This window comes from Octodon degus, unplaced genomic scaffold (assembly GCF_000260255.1).
Source record: "Octodon degus isolate 3935 unplaced genomic scaffold, OctDeg1.0 scaffold00117, whole genome shotgun sequence".
Taxonomy (NCBI): domain Eukaryota; kingdom Metazoa; phylum Chordata; class Mammalia; order Rodentia; family Octodontidae; genus Octodon; species Octodon degus.
This window is the reverse complement of record NW_004524693.1, coordinates 4,694,376-4,705,671: the sequence shown is the minus strand read 5'-3', so window position 1 is coordinate 4,705,671 and position 11,296 is coordinate 4,694,376. Positions and strand designations below refer to the sequence as shown.

Below are 11,296 nucleotides of genomic sequence, written 5' to 3'. Positions count from 1 at the left end.
AGGGGCTCACTACTAGATTGGACTTGTAGTGATCCACTTGTTTACAGTCTCCCAAGAGCTGGGATTACAGGTGCATGCCACCACTCCCAGTCTCAATTGCTGTCTCAGTGAGGCCCGGGGGGGGGGCAGCATGGCAGGTCTTGGGATCCAACCCCTGGCCCCTGTGCCTGCTTGCAAGCACTTTCATGCACTGAGCTATTTGACTGGCCCTGGCTGACACTTTTTAAAAAAAAAAAACATTTAATTATGTATTTGGTACAGGATCTTGCTATGCACCTCAGACTCTAGTGACCCTCCTGCTTCAGCATCACCAGCACTAGGATTACAGGCATGTACCACCACACCCAGTTTCAGTGACCTGCACTACATGGCACAGTATGTAGTACTAGGAATTGAAGCCCTTTACTCATTCTTCTGCTTACCAGGCAGACACTTAGATCACTGAGCTATCTCCCCATCTCAGCTGATACTTTTTGAAACAGTTTTGGAAGTTATATTACATTTTTTTTTAAGTTTCATTGTTGTGAATGCCTTGATGCTCTGAATTGATACAAATGTATATCTGTCATAGTGATCATTATTTTGAGGGAGAGGGTGAGCTTGCCTGGAGTCAGACCTGAGGATTCTATGATGCATGAGGACACACAGAAATGCATGCTGCTTTTCTATAGGACAATCCTCAGTAATAGCAGTCACCTTGCTGTAATAAAATATTTGAACATTAATGCTATATTTTGATTGCACCTGATACCTCTTATCTTTCTCCACATTAAAAATATTTTCATTGCTTAGCCTAAGAATTTAGTGTCTGTGCTCAGTGTGATATAGTACTCTCCAAAATATTGTTTTCCTGTGGTCAAAAGAACTACTTTTTCTCAAAAATATCACAACAAATAATTTGATGATTTTCAAGTGATTAAAATTAAAAATACATGATATTTTCTACTTTATTATGCTGGTTCTCTACTTGAAATCAACTTACCTTGTGGTGCATAAAAAGGCACACACATAAAAAAATGAATTAAAATTTAAAAAATAATATTGTATATCCAAAATGAGGCTCATGTAAGTCAATTTTAGTTTTCTAATAACATGGAATTTTAAAGTTTTACTAAAATAAAAATTGAAAGTTTAATAAAAAAGTTACATTTCCTAGTTTGCCAGAAGGATATAAGACACATTATTTTAACCATCAACTGCTGTTTTAAACAACACATTTCACTTCAGTTTGTGTGACTCATCTAAACCAGCTAGTAAATGAATGTTATAGGCTAACAGCTGATTATTCAAAAGTTTATCTCACAGCTGAAAATCACCACATTATTTAAATTCTATTAAAATAAAACCTTGATTCATCTAAATCTAACAAACCTGAAGTCTCAAATAAGAGGATTATTTTCAGTGCCTGAATTTGAAAAGAAGGCAAATAACAGAGCAGTGTGTTATACAGTTGGTAGTGGTAGGTAGTACCAATAAGTGGGTTATTTTTCTGTGTTCTGAGGAAGAGTGGGGAGGACTGCAGCCCCCAAGATGCCATTCATAAGGAATGTAAAATACAACAGTCCCTGAAAGGAGAATAATATAACACATGAATGTGCACTGAAACTTCCATAAAAGATCAGGGATTTTTTTAAAATTTTTTGCATACTGGAGTTTGATCCCAAGACTATTGCACTGAGGTATATTTTCAAGTGTTTTAATTTCTCTCTTTTAAATTTTGAGACCAGACCTTGCAAAGTTGCTATGTTGCCCAGGTTAGGATCAAAATTTCAATACTCAAACCTTAGCTTCCCAGAATTCTGAGATTACAGATTTTTGTCCCCATTCCTGGTTTAAAGGTCAGTCTTCATACAGCAAGGGCAGACTGAAGACCAAGGATGAGACAATGTCCAAGGAAGATGGATCTTCTATGTGTACCACATAAAAGATGCTGGGGACTTGGTGGGGCAGTAAATACATAAATAACCTAGACAAGATGACAATGAAGGAAAAGCAATAATGGTTGATACATTGTATCAACTTGAAAAGTTTAGAAGTTTAACGAAGTGACTCAGCAAGGGTCCAGGCTCCTCACTGTAAACATTCTGAAGCTGTAGAAGGGGTTATGGACACAAAGTGAGTGCTACATCTACCTGAGAGCAAGTAGTCTTCTTCCACCTTGAAATGTTACCCCTGTGTCATACCTCCCTGACTTGAAGCCATGTGACTATGGATTGAAACCTCTACAAACTGAACTAAATAAACATTACCTTTCTTAATTTTGGGTGCTGAGTATTTTTTCTCAAGAATGAAGGAAAGGTAACCAAGATTAATGCCAAAACACCTTTGATTTACTTAATAGTTTTTTCCAGTATCAACCTTACACTAACTCATATCATTTAAAAAGGGTTTTATTGGAGTTATTTTGTTTTGTTAAATGCAAACTCCTGACTTTTACCAGAATAAATCATGGTGATAGGCACCTTAGAATTTTTTTTTTAAACTGATGGAGTGCAGAGCTACATTCAGAGACCTTTCTATTGTTATATTTGGTACAATGTCTTGCTAAGGTACCTAGTTCAACCTTGCACTTGCCATCTTTTTGCAACACCCTCCATAATAGCTGAGATTATTACAGGTCTGGATTACTGCTTATGGCAGGAAGTAAATTTTGAATCAGAATTTTACTTTGTGGTGAGTTTTTCTGCAGGGTAGTTGCACAAAGTATAAGATAATATAAGATATGACCCCTGTGGGGCACATGATCTCTTGGAGATAATACAGCTACAGAAACATATTGTGTAACATATGATTCTGATGGGCTCTGTACCTGTTGGCTCACATTCATTTCTAGCAATCTTCAGTTAACTTAAAAATAAGTTCTCCATAGATGGAATCAGTATGAGTTTGCATTTTTCAGTGTAACAACTTCTAACAACATGTGCTTTGGTAAGTACCTAGAGACTTATTGTAGGGCCAGAGTGACTTAAAATTAGGCAAGACTTTGACAGACTAGAGACATTAACTAGAATCTGAACATACTAGTGCTTTAGAGTTAGCATAAAAAATTCATACAACTTAAGCATATTTTTCTTGTTTTATAAAATGATATCTGGATCGAGTAACAAGACTATGGAGTGCTAAGCAGTATAAAAGAGTCTTTCTGAGACTCACTAGGAAGACAAGAAGGAGGGAAGTGAGTCCCCTGGACACTGTAAAGATCTGAAGTGTGAATTAATGCTGACAGAGAGAATAAAGAAAGAAATTAAAGTAAAGAAAAAACAGGTAGCTAGGGTTGTCTTCTTCCAGAATTGAAACTTACTTTTCAAGAAGAGCAGTTCAAACCTGCAGATATGCAGTAACTGCTGGTGACCCTAGAGACCTTCAAGTGAGACACAGCTACAGAGGGAAGTGGGACACGTGAAGAACAGCACTAGTTAGCAGTTAGTGCTGAGGGCTCAGTAGTCCCATTTGAGAGACCAGTTGGCATCAGCCAACTTGGAGAAGGATCAACTGAGTTCATTATTCAGGCCATGTGCTGGATCAATCTACCAGCTTCCAGTGGGCTCAGTCCCATGAAGGTGCACTGATGGCTGCAGGCTGAATGAGGTCTCAGGCAGAAGGTGCAGGCTTGCTGAGCTTATCTACTGTGCCACCAAAATGCTACTGTTTTGCTGGAATAAATTAACAAGGAGTAGGGGTCCATCTTCATACTTTGTTTAACAGTAATGGCAGAAAAAAGCCTGAAAAGAGATTTCTCTCTCTGTCTCTCTCTGTCTCTCTCTCTTCTCTTTCCCTCTCTCTCTCTCTGTCATTTGTTTTCAGTTGTTGTTATACTTTTGGTTTTTTTCTTCATTGTTTGATCTTTGTTTAAATGAATATGAATGTAGTTTCTAGACTTTCATGGTTGTGGTTTTGTTCTTTTATGTCTTCCTTTGCTCTTTCCCTCCAGTTTTCTTCACGAAATTCCCAAAGTTATTGTGATTTCCCTTTAACCTCCAGACTTACCTCTAATCAATTCCACTTGTTTTACTTTTCTATTGTCTTTTCTTTTTTTTCTCATTAAACTTTGTTTTAATAGGTCTCAAAATTCAGTGACAGACTTTTGGTCAAGTTGTTTTCATTAAAAAATATTGATTTCAAAAACTAATAACTTAAAAACTGCCACACAGAAAAAGGTCCACAAATCATTCTCATTTCCTTCTGAAAGATCTATGATGCATTACCATCATTAACCAGTCTTTCACTGTTAAACTTAAGTGGCCAATTGGGAGAAACAGTTCTTTCACCACTGATTAAAACTGGGGTGTCAGGTGTCAGGGATAATATTCATTTAACCTTCTGAGCTTTCTGGAAAGACTTGGTGACCTTTCCAATGCCAGAAGCATTCTTGTCCACAGCTTTGATGACACTCATAAGCAACTGTCTCTCTCATATCATGAACAGCAAAAACACCCAGAGAAAGGTAGTCAGAGAACCTCTTAACACACATGGGCTTGCCTGGAACAATGTCAGCAGTGGCAGCATCAGCAAATTTCAAAAACTTGGGCCCATCTTCCAGCTTCTTACCAGAATGGAGATCAATCTTTTCCTTCAGCCCAGAAAACTTGCAAGCAATGTGAACTGTGTGACAATCCAGGACAAGGGCATAGCCCACACTGATCTGGCAGAGATGGTTCAGGATAATCACCTGAGCAGTGAAACCAGCTGCCTCCATTGGTGGGTCGTTTTTTGCTGTCACCAGCCACATTGTCACTCCAGACATCTTTGACAGACATGTTCTTGACGTTGAAGCCCACATTGTCCCAAGGAGGAGCTTCACTCAAAGCTTCATGGTGCATTTCAACAGACTTGACTTCAGTTGTGACATTGACTGGAGCAAAGGTGACCACCATGCCAGGCTTGATAACACCAGTCTCCACTCGGCCCTCAGGGACAGTGCCAATACCACTGATTTTGTAGACATCCCGGAGGGTCAGCCACAAAGGCTTGTCAGTGGGGTTAGTGTGTGGGAAGATGCAATCCAAAGCTTCAAGCAGTGTGGTTCCACTGGCATTGCCATCCTTATGAGTGACCTTCCATCCTTTGAACAAAGGCATGTTAGCACCTGCCTCTGGCGTAATGTCACAATTCCAAATAGAAATTGACACAAAAGCTTCAATGTCAAGGTTGCAGCCAATTTTCTTCATGTAGGTGATGACTTCCTTAACAATTTCCTTGTATCTCTTTTGGCTGTGGGGTGGCTCTGTGGAATCCATTTTGTTAACTCCAACAATTAGTTGTTTCACACCCAGTGTGTAAGACAGAAAGACACGCTCATGGGTCTGCCCATTCTTGGAGATATCAGCTTTGAACTCACCAACACCAGCAGCAAAACCAGGACAGCACAGTCAGTTTGAGATGTGCCTGCAATCATGCTTTTGATGAAGTGTCCGTGTCCAGGGACATCAAGGGTGGTCACATAATACCTACTGGTCTCAAATTTCCACAGAGAATGTCAAAGGTGAAACCATGTTCACATTCTGCTTTCAGCTTGTGCAACACCCAGGCATACATGAAAGAACCCTCCCCATCTCAGCAGCCTCCTTCTCAAATTTTTCAATGGTTCTTTTATTGATGCCACGGCATTTGTAGATCAGATGGCCAGTGGTAGTGGACTTGCCCGAGTCCACGTGTCTGATGACGACGATATTAATGTGAGTCTTTTCCTTTCCTATGTTGGCTTGGATTTAGTGGTGGCTTTCACTATGCCTGTGCTGTCATGGCAAACCTGTTGCAAAAAAGCTCACTTTTCTATTTTCTCCATAACACATTTTGAATTTTAAGTCCTCAGGAAAAAAGTAACATATTAATGAGTATATATAATTTTCTGGTTTGTTTTAAAATCACAAATACAGTTTCTACAGTTAAAAGTATAAATTAATGGTTAGCTAAGTTTGTAATTTTCAAGGCTGTGCTTGACTCTATCATCATTGATCATGGCAGTGCTATATCCAAAAGTCACAATTGCTCTAAACAGATGTTCTTCCTAATCTTCTAAGACAGATTGAATAATGGTCACAGAAAATACTGTGGGCAGGGTGCTAATGAACCAGGGGTGGAGCAGGAATTTCTCCTTCCAAACAAATTGAAGAGGTAGGATCTTGAAACAGACTCGAAAACCTAATAATTAGCTACACCTGGAAGATACCTTGGAAAAGTAGTCATTTTCTAAGAGTTCTAAATTCAAGCAATAAAGCAAAAACAAGATAGGCAATTTAGAAGAATTGTCACGTGAATTAAACTAAAAACAAGAAAGAAAATGAAAAGACACATAAATAAGATGTAACTTCAGATATGCACTTCACCAAAGATAAACACAGATGTCAATGAGGCAGGATAATCTGAAAGCCACCCACCTGTTCTCTGCAGTGGTAACAACAAAGCAATTGAGTGAGTCTCCAGAAAAAGAATCGAATCGGAAATAATTTCTCAGATAACTATAAAGAAGGTGCCACAAGGAAAACAATGCTTAGTGACTCTAGAGCTGGTACAAACAGAAAATAGAGAACTTTAAGAAAATTACTGAAGCCATGAATGCTCAACTTAAGAAAGAAATAGAATCCATAAGGCAAATTCAAGCAGATACCCATGAGAATATAAGATCCATTGAAAGTATCCACATCATAACCTCACTATCTGTCTGAATATCAAACATATTGGACATAACATGGAACATATATTTTCCATCAAGCATTGATATGTTAAAATTTAAGTCTGTATAAATATGAAGTAAAAAATAAAAACACTTAAAAATTAAAAATAGGAATAAACAATTACAAATTATTAAACAGAAATTTAGAAATCTAATCATATACAGCATTGTACCAGGACAGTCCTGCGACATTTTTTTTTCTTTTCTCTTCTTTTCATTTATTACCCTGTTCTTCAAACACACATTTACTTAAGAGAAAGTATGGCAATAATTGGTATGACATGACAAGCAGTACGTATTTAGAAGACCAGAATGACAGGCATTCCAAGCATGACACTAATATCACACATTGCTATCTTCCGTGCAGTTGCTTAATTCACAAGTATCAGCATACAGTTAGTCAGGGTGAGAATTCTAGCAATTAACTGCTAGTTTCAAAAACCTGCTTAAGAGTCTCAGGATCATTGCCTTAACTATAATGTGCATGAAAATGTATGGTTTTGCCCCATCATGGTTCCTAGCTTTACTCCTTGCCCTCGCTTCATTGTTTAATCCTTAAATTCTCACTTTCCTTTTAATTGTGGTATACTTTTCTATTTATGTCCTCTTTTGAGTTCATATACTAGGGAAACTATGGTGATATTTACATATGTGGGTCTGGTTTATTTCGCTTATGAGTATATACTCAAGTGGCATCCACTTAAAAATAAAGGCTTCAAATTAATCTTTCTTTATAGCTAAGTAATACTCCACTGTACAAAAATAATATATTGTTTTCATCCATTCCTCTGGTTACAGGTATCTTGGTTGTTTTCAATATTGGGCTATCACAAATTGTGCTGCTATAAAGATAGGTACACATATATCACTAGGATATGATGTTTTCAGTTCCTCCAGGAAAATTCCCAGTAGTGGAATAGCTGGTTTCAATGGGATTTCCAGTCCTCGATTTCTAAGGAGTCTCCACACTGATTTCCATAATGGTTTCAACCAGGCTACATATCTACCAGCAGTGCAGCATGGTACCTTTTTCCCCACAGCCTCTCTATTATTTGTTGTTGCTTGATCTCTTTATGATAATCATTCTTCCTGGGGTGAGATGATATCTCAGTGTCCTTTTAATTTGCATTTCATGATGGCTAGTGATGTGGAGCATTTTTTCTATATTTATTCACTTCTTTAATTTAATCCTCTGAGGAATGTGTGTTCATCTCAGATACCCATTTCTGGATTGGGTCTTTAAGTTTTGGGGCCCTAATGTTTTTTAGTTCTTTGTAAAATCTAGAGAGCAGGCCTTTGTCTGAGTGTTTATTAGTTAAGACTCCTTCCAAATTTGTGGGTTGTCTTTTCACTTTGCTGGTAATTTCTTTGAATGTGCAAAAACTTCTCAATAAGAGGAGGTCCCAATTCTTTATTCTTTCAAGTATTACCCGTGTTATTTGTTTTATGTTAAATATTCAGACAGATAGTGAGGTTAAGTTCAAATGCCTAGATTATAGGGTAATAATATTAAGCTTCCCTTCTGGAGAGTGAACAACCTAAGTTTGCAGACCAAAAATTAGAGAAAATGAAGGGCTACAAGGACAGCCAACATTTTGGCCCTAGCCTTTCATGGGCAGTGAAGACTCAGAACATATTGGAACCTGTACTGTAACATCATGCACCTCAGTTGTGTACGAAATTTTCTGACCAAAGATATTATGGAGCCACAGAGGAAAGTGATCCATGATGCAGAGTGTGCCTAAGGAGAGTCACATGGAGAGAAAATATTCTCTCAGACTGTCACAGAGAACAAATTGGTCAAGCAATGGCCATAACTCATCCACATGGCTGACACTGACAAAAGATCTACAAACTGTGGTATAACATTTAAGAACAAATACTGAAGGGATTCGACCCGACCTAGTCAGATGCAAAAGTTACATTTCTTGTTATACAGCTCTTGCTTTATCTTGATCTAAACCATCCAACAGGGCCCAGGGAGATGGCTCAGTGGAAGAAGGGCTTCCCTGTCAAGTGCACGGGCCTGAGTTCAATGCCCAGTTCTGCAAAAGAATAAAAATGAATAAATGAAAGTAGCCGTTATCCATTTAGGATATCAAGTCCGCATCTTGTACAGCAATTAACCACTAGGAAGAATGCAATGTGTTAATTACTGAAACTGCCCTACCAATTTGGTTTGAAACTGTCTCATTGCTATTTGTTTCTCAATAAAATTATGGAAAAAATACAAAAATAAAAATAAACAATACAACAGAAAAGTATAAAATGAAGTATAATAAGTAAATTCATATTAATATGCTGAGCTGTAAAAGGCTCAAGTCAATAATTTTGACATTGCCAGTCCTATGGAAACCCACTACTATTATGTACTACAGGACTATATTGGAATATTTTGTTGAATTCACACATCTACAATATTTAAATGACAATGGAATACCCTTCTCTGACAAAGCCAAATGAAAAAAGGAGATACAAATGAAGGACCATTTTGTATCTCTATATTCAAAATAAGATAGATATACAACTACTTATTCTTAATTAAGTGAACAGAATTGTTTACTCTAATAGTGTTTGTGGACAAGATATCATGTCTGCATCTTGTGCTTTGTATGACCACTAAGAAGACAACAACATGCAAGATATTAATTATTGAAACTTTCCTACTAATCGGTTTTGAAACTGTCTCATTTCTATTTGTTTCTCAATAAAATTATTTTAAAAGAGAAATAATTATGTACATTCAAGGAAAATTCTGCTCTCGGCTCTGTTGAGAGGATTATTGTCTTAAATGCAGTAAATATGCCATAGTATATTTTACAAATTACAAATTAAATAAAGAATCCTGAAACTAAAAGAAAAATAAATGAAAAGAAATGAAATATTTACAGCAGATTAAGTCAATGTGAGTACAGAATCTCAGCTATAGAAGAAAGGCTTGTGATTAACAATCATGAAAAAATTACTTAAAATAACAAATAACCTTAAAAAATACAGCATCTGCTAGATGAGGCAAAGAACAATAGCTTACAACTGATTTGAGTCAATGAAAAAGCAGCAGATAGCACAGAATGACACAACAGGAAGACTGTTTATAGACATCATTGCAGAAAACTACTTTGATACAAAGGAGAATTTGACATTTACATATGTGAAGACTGTAGAAGTACAATCATAAATGATAAAAATTACAGCCAGACATATTATTGTCAAGTTTTTAGAAATTCAATGCCTCAGTAGAGTATTAAATGCTGATATGGAGTAAAATCACATATAAAGGAAAACCCAACAGAATCACAGCTGATGTCTTTTCACAAGCTCTCAAATCAAAGAGAGCTTGCACTGAAGTATTTCAAGTTATTATAGAAAACAACATTTAACCAAGATTGATGTGCCCTGCAAAACTATCTTTCAAAACTGATAAAAAATAAAATGCTTCCATGACAAAGAATAGCTGACGAAATTAATGAGCTTTAAGCCAGAATTCTGAAATGTTTTGAGGGACATTCTAGGAAGACATTACAAAGACTAAAATTCTATAAAACGCAACAGAATGTATCCATCATGCAAGACAAAAAAATTAAACTGAAGGAGAGGTAAAAAGTGAGGGCCAGCAATTGGAAAATAATATGAAAAGGATAAGTCCGAAAAATACCAGTTACAACTATCAATGTTAGTGGTCTTAATTCACCAATAAAAAGATAGACAGGGATAATGGATCAAAATTCAAGATCCAACAATATGTTACATAAAAGAGACAAATTTAATTTCAAATGGAATTTATAGACTGAAATTCAAAGAATGAGAAACAATACACCATGTGATAGGGAACTCTAAGAGGCAGGGGTGGCTCTTCCATTTACAAAGTGAATTTCAAGTCAAGGCTCATTGAGACAAAGAAGGCCACTACATCTTTGAAAAGGGAATGATCAATTTGAACAAATGGACTTAGTATGTGTCTACATAGTATTCCACTCAATCTCAGATTACACATTCTTTTCAGATTCACATGAGACCAAATACTATCACATATAATTGCTTATGTGAATGCAAATGAAATGAAATTTTCCATAAATATTATCAGACATTAGTGCAATGAAACTGGAAATTCGATAGCACTCTCCTGCACCAACCAGTTATTCACACATGAAAATAGGGTGGAAATTAGGCAGTTTCTATATTTAAATGATAATGACAATACAACATACTAGAAAATATGTGACACAATAAAAACAGTTGTAAGAGAGAAATTCATAACAGTGAATACTTATATGAAGAGAACAGAGTAAGGGCAATTGAACAACTATTGGTGCATATCAAACCTTTAGAAAATGAGGAGTAGGCTAAAACAAAAGTTCATTAAGGAGGACAAAATTATAAAGATCAAACCAGAAATTAATGCAGTGAAGGCTAAAAACAAAATATAAAAAAACAAAAGAATTGAAATTTGTGCTTTGAGAGATTAAATAAAATTATTAGACTATTGTTCAGTCCTCTTAAAAAGGAAAAGACTCAAATCTGTATAAATAGGAAAGAAAAGGGTGAAATTACAACAGACCCTGAAGAAATCCAGATCATTTATACCTGCTTTAAAAACTTGTACTCTTATATGATGTTAAATGC

The 11,296-nt window shown here is 36.4% G+C and overlaps 1 pseudogene; it reads right to left on the bottom strand.

Annotated features, from left to right (window-relative positions):
* Window positions 1-4,308: 4,308 nt before the first annotated feature.
* The window catches only part of LOC101567129, a 67,884-nt pseudogene continuing 60,896 nt past the window's right edge, over window positions 4,309-11,296 (bottom strand).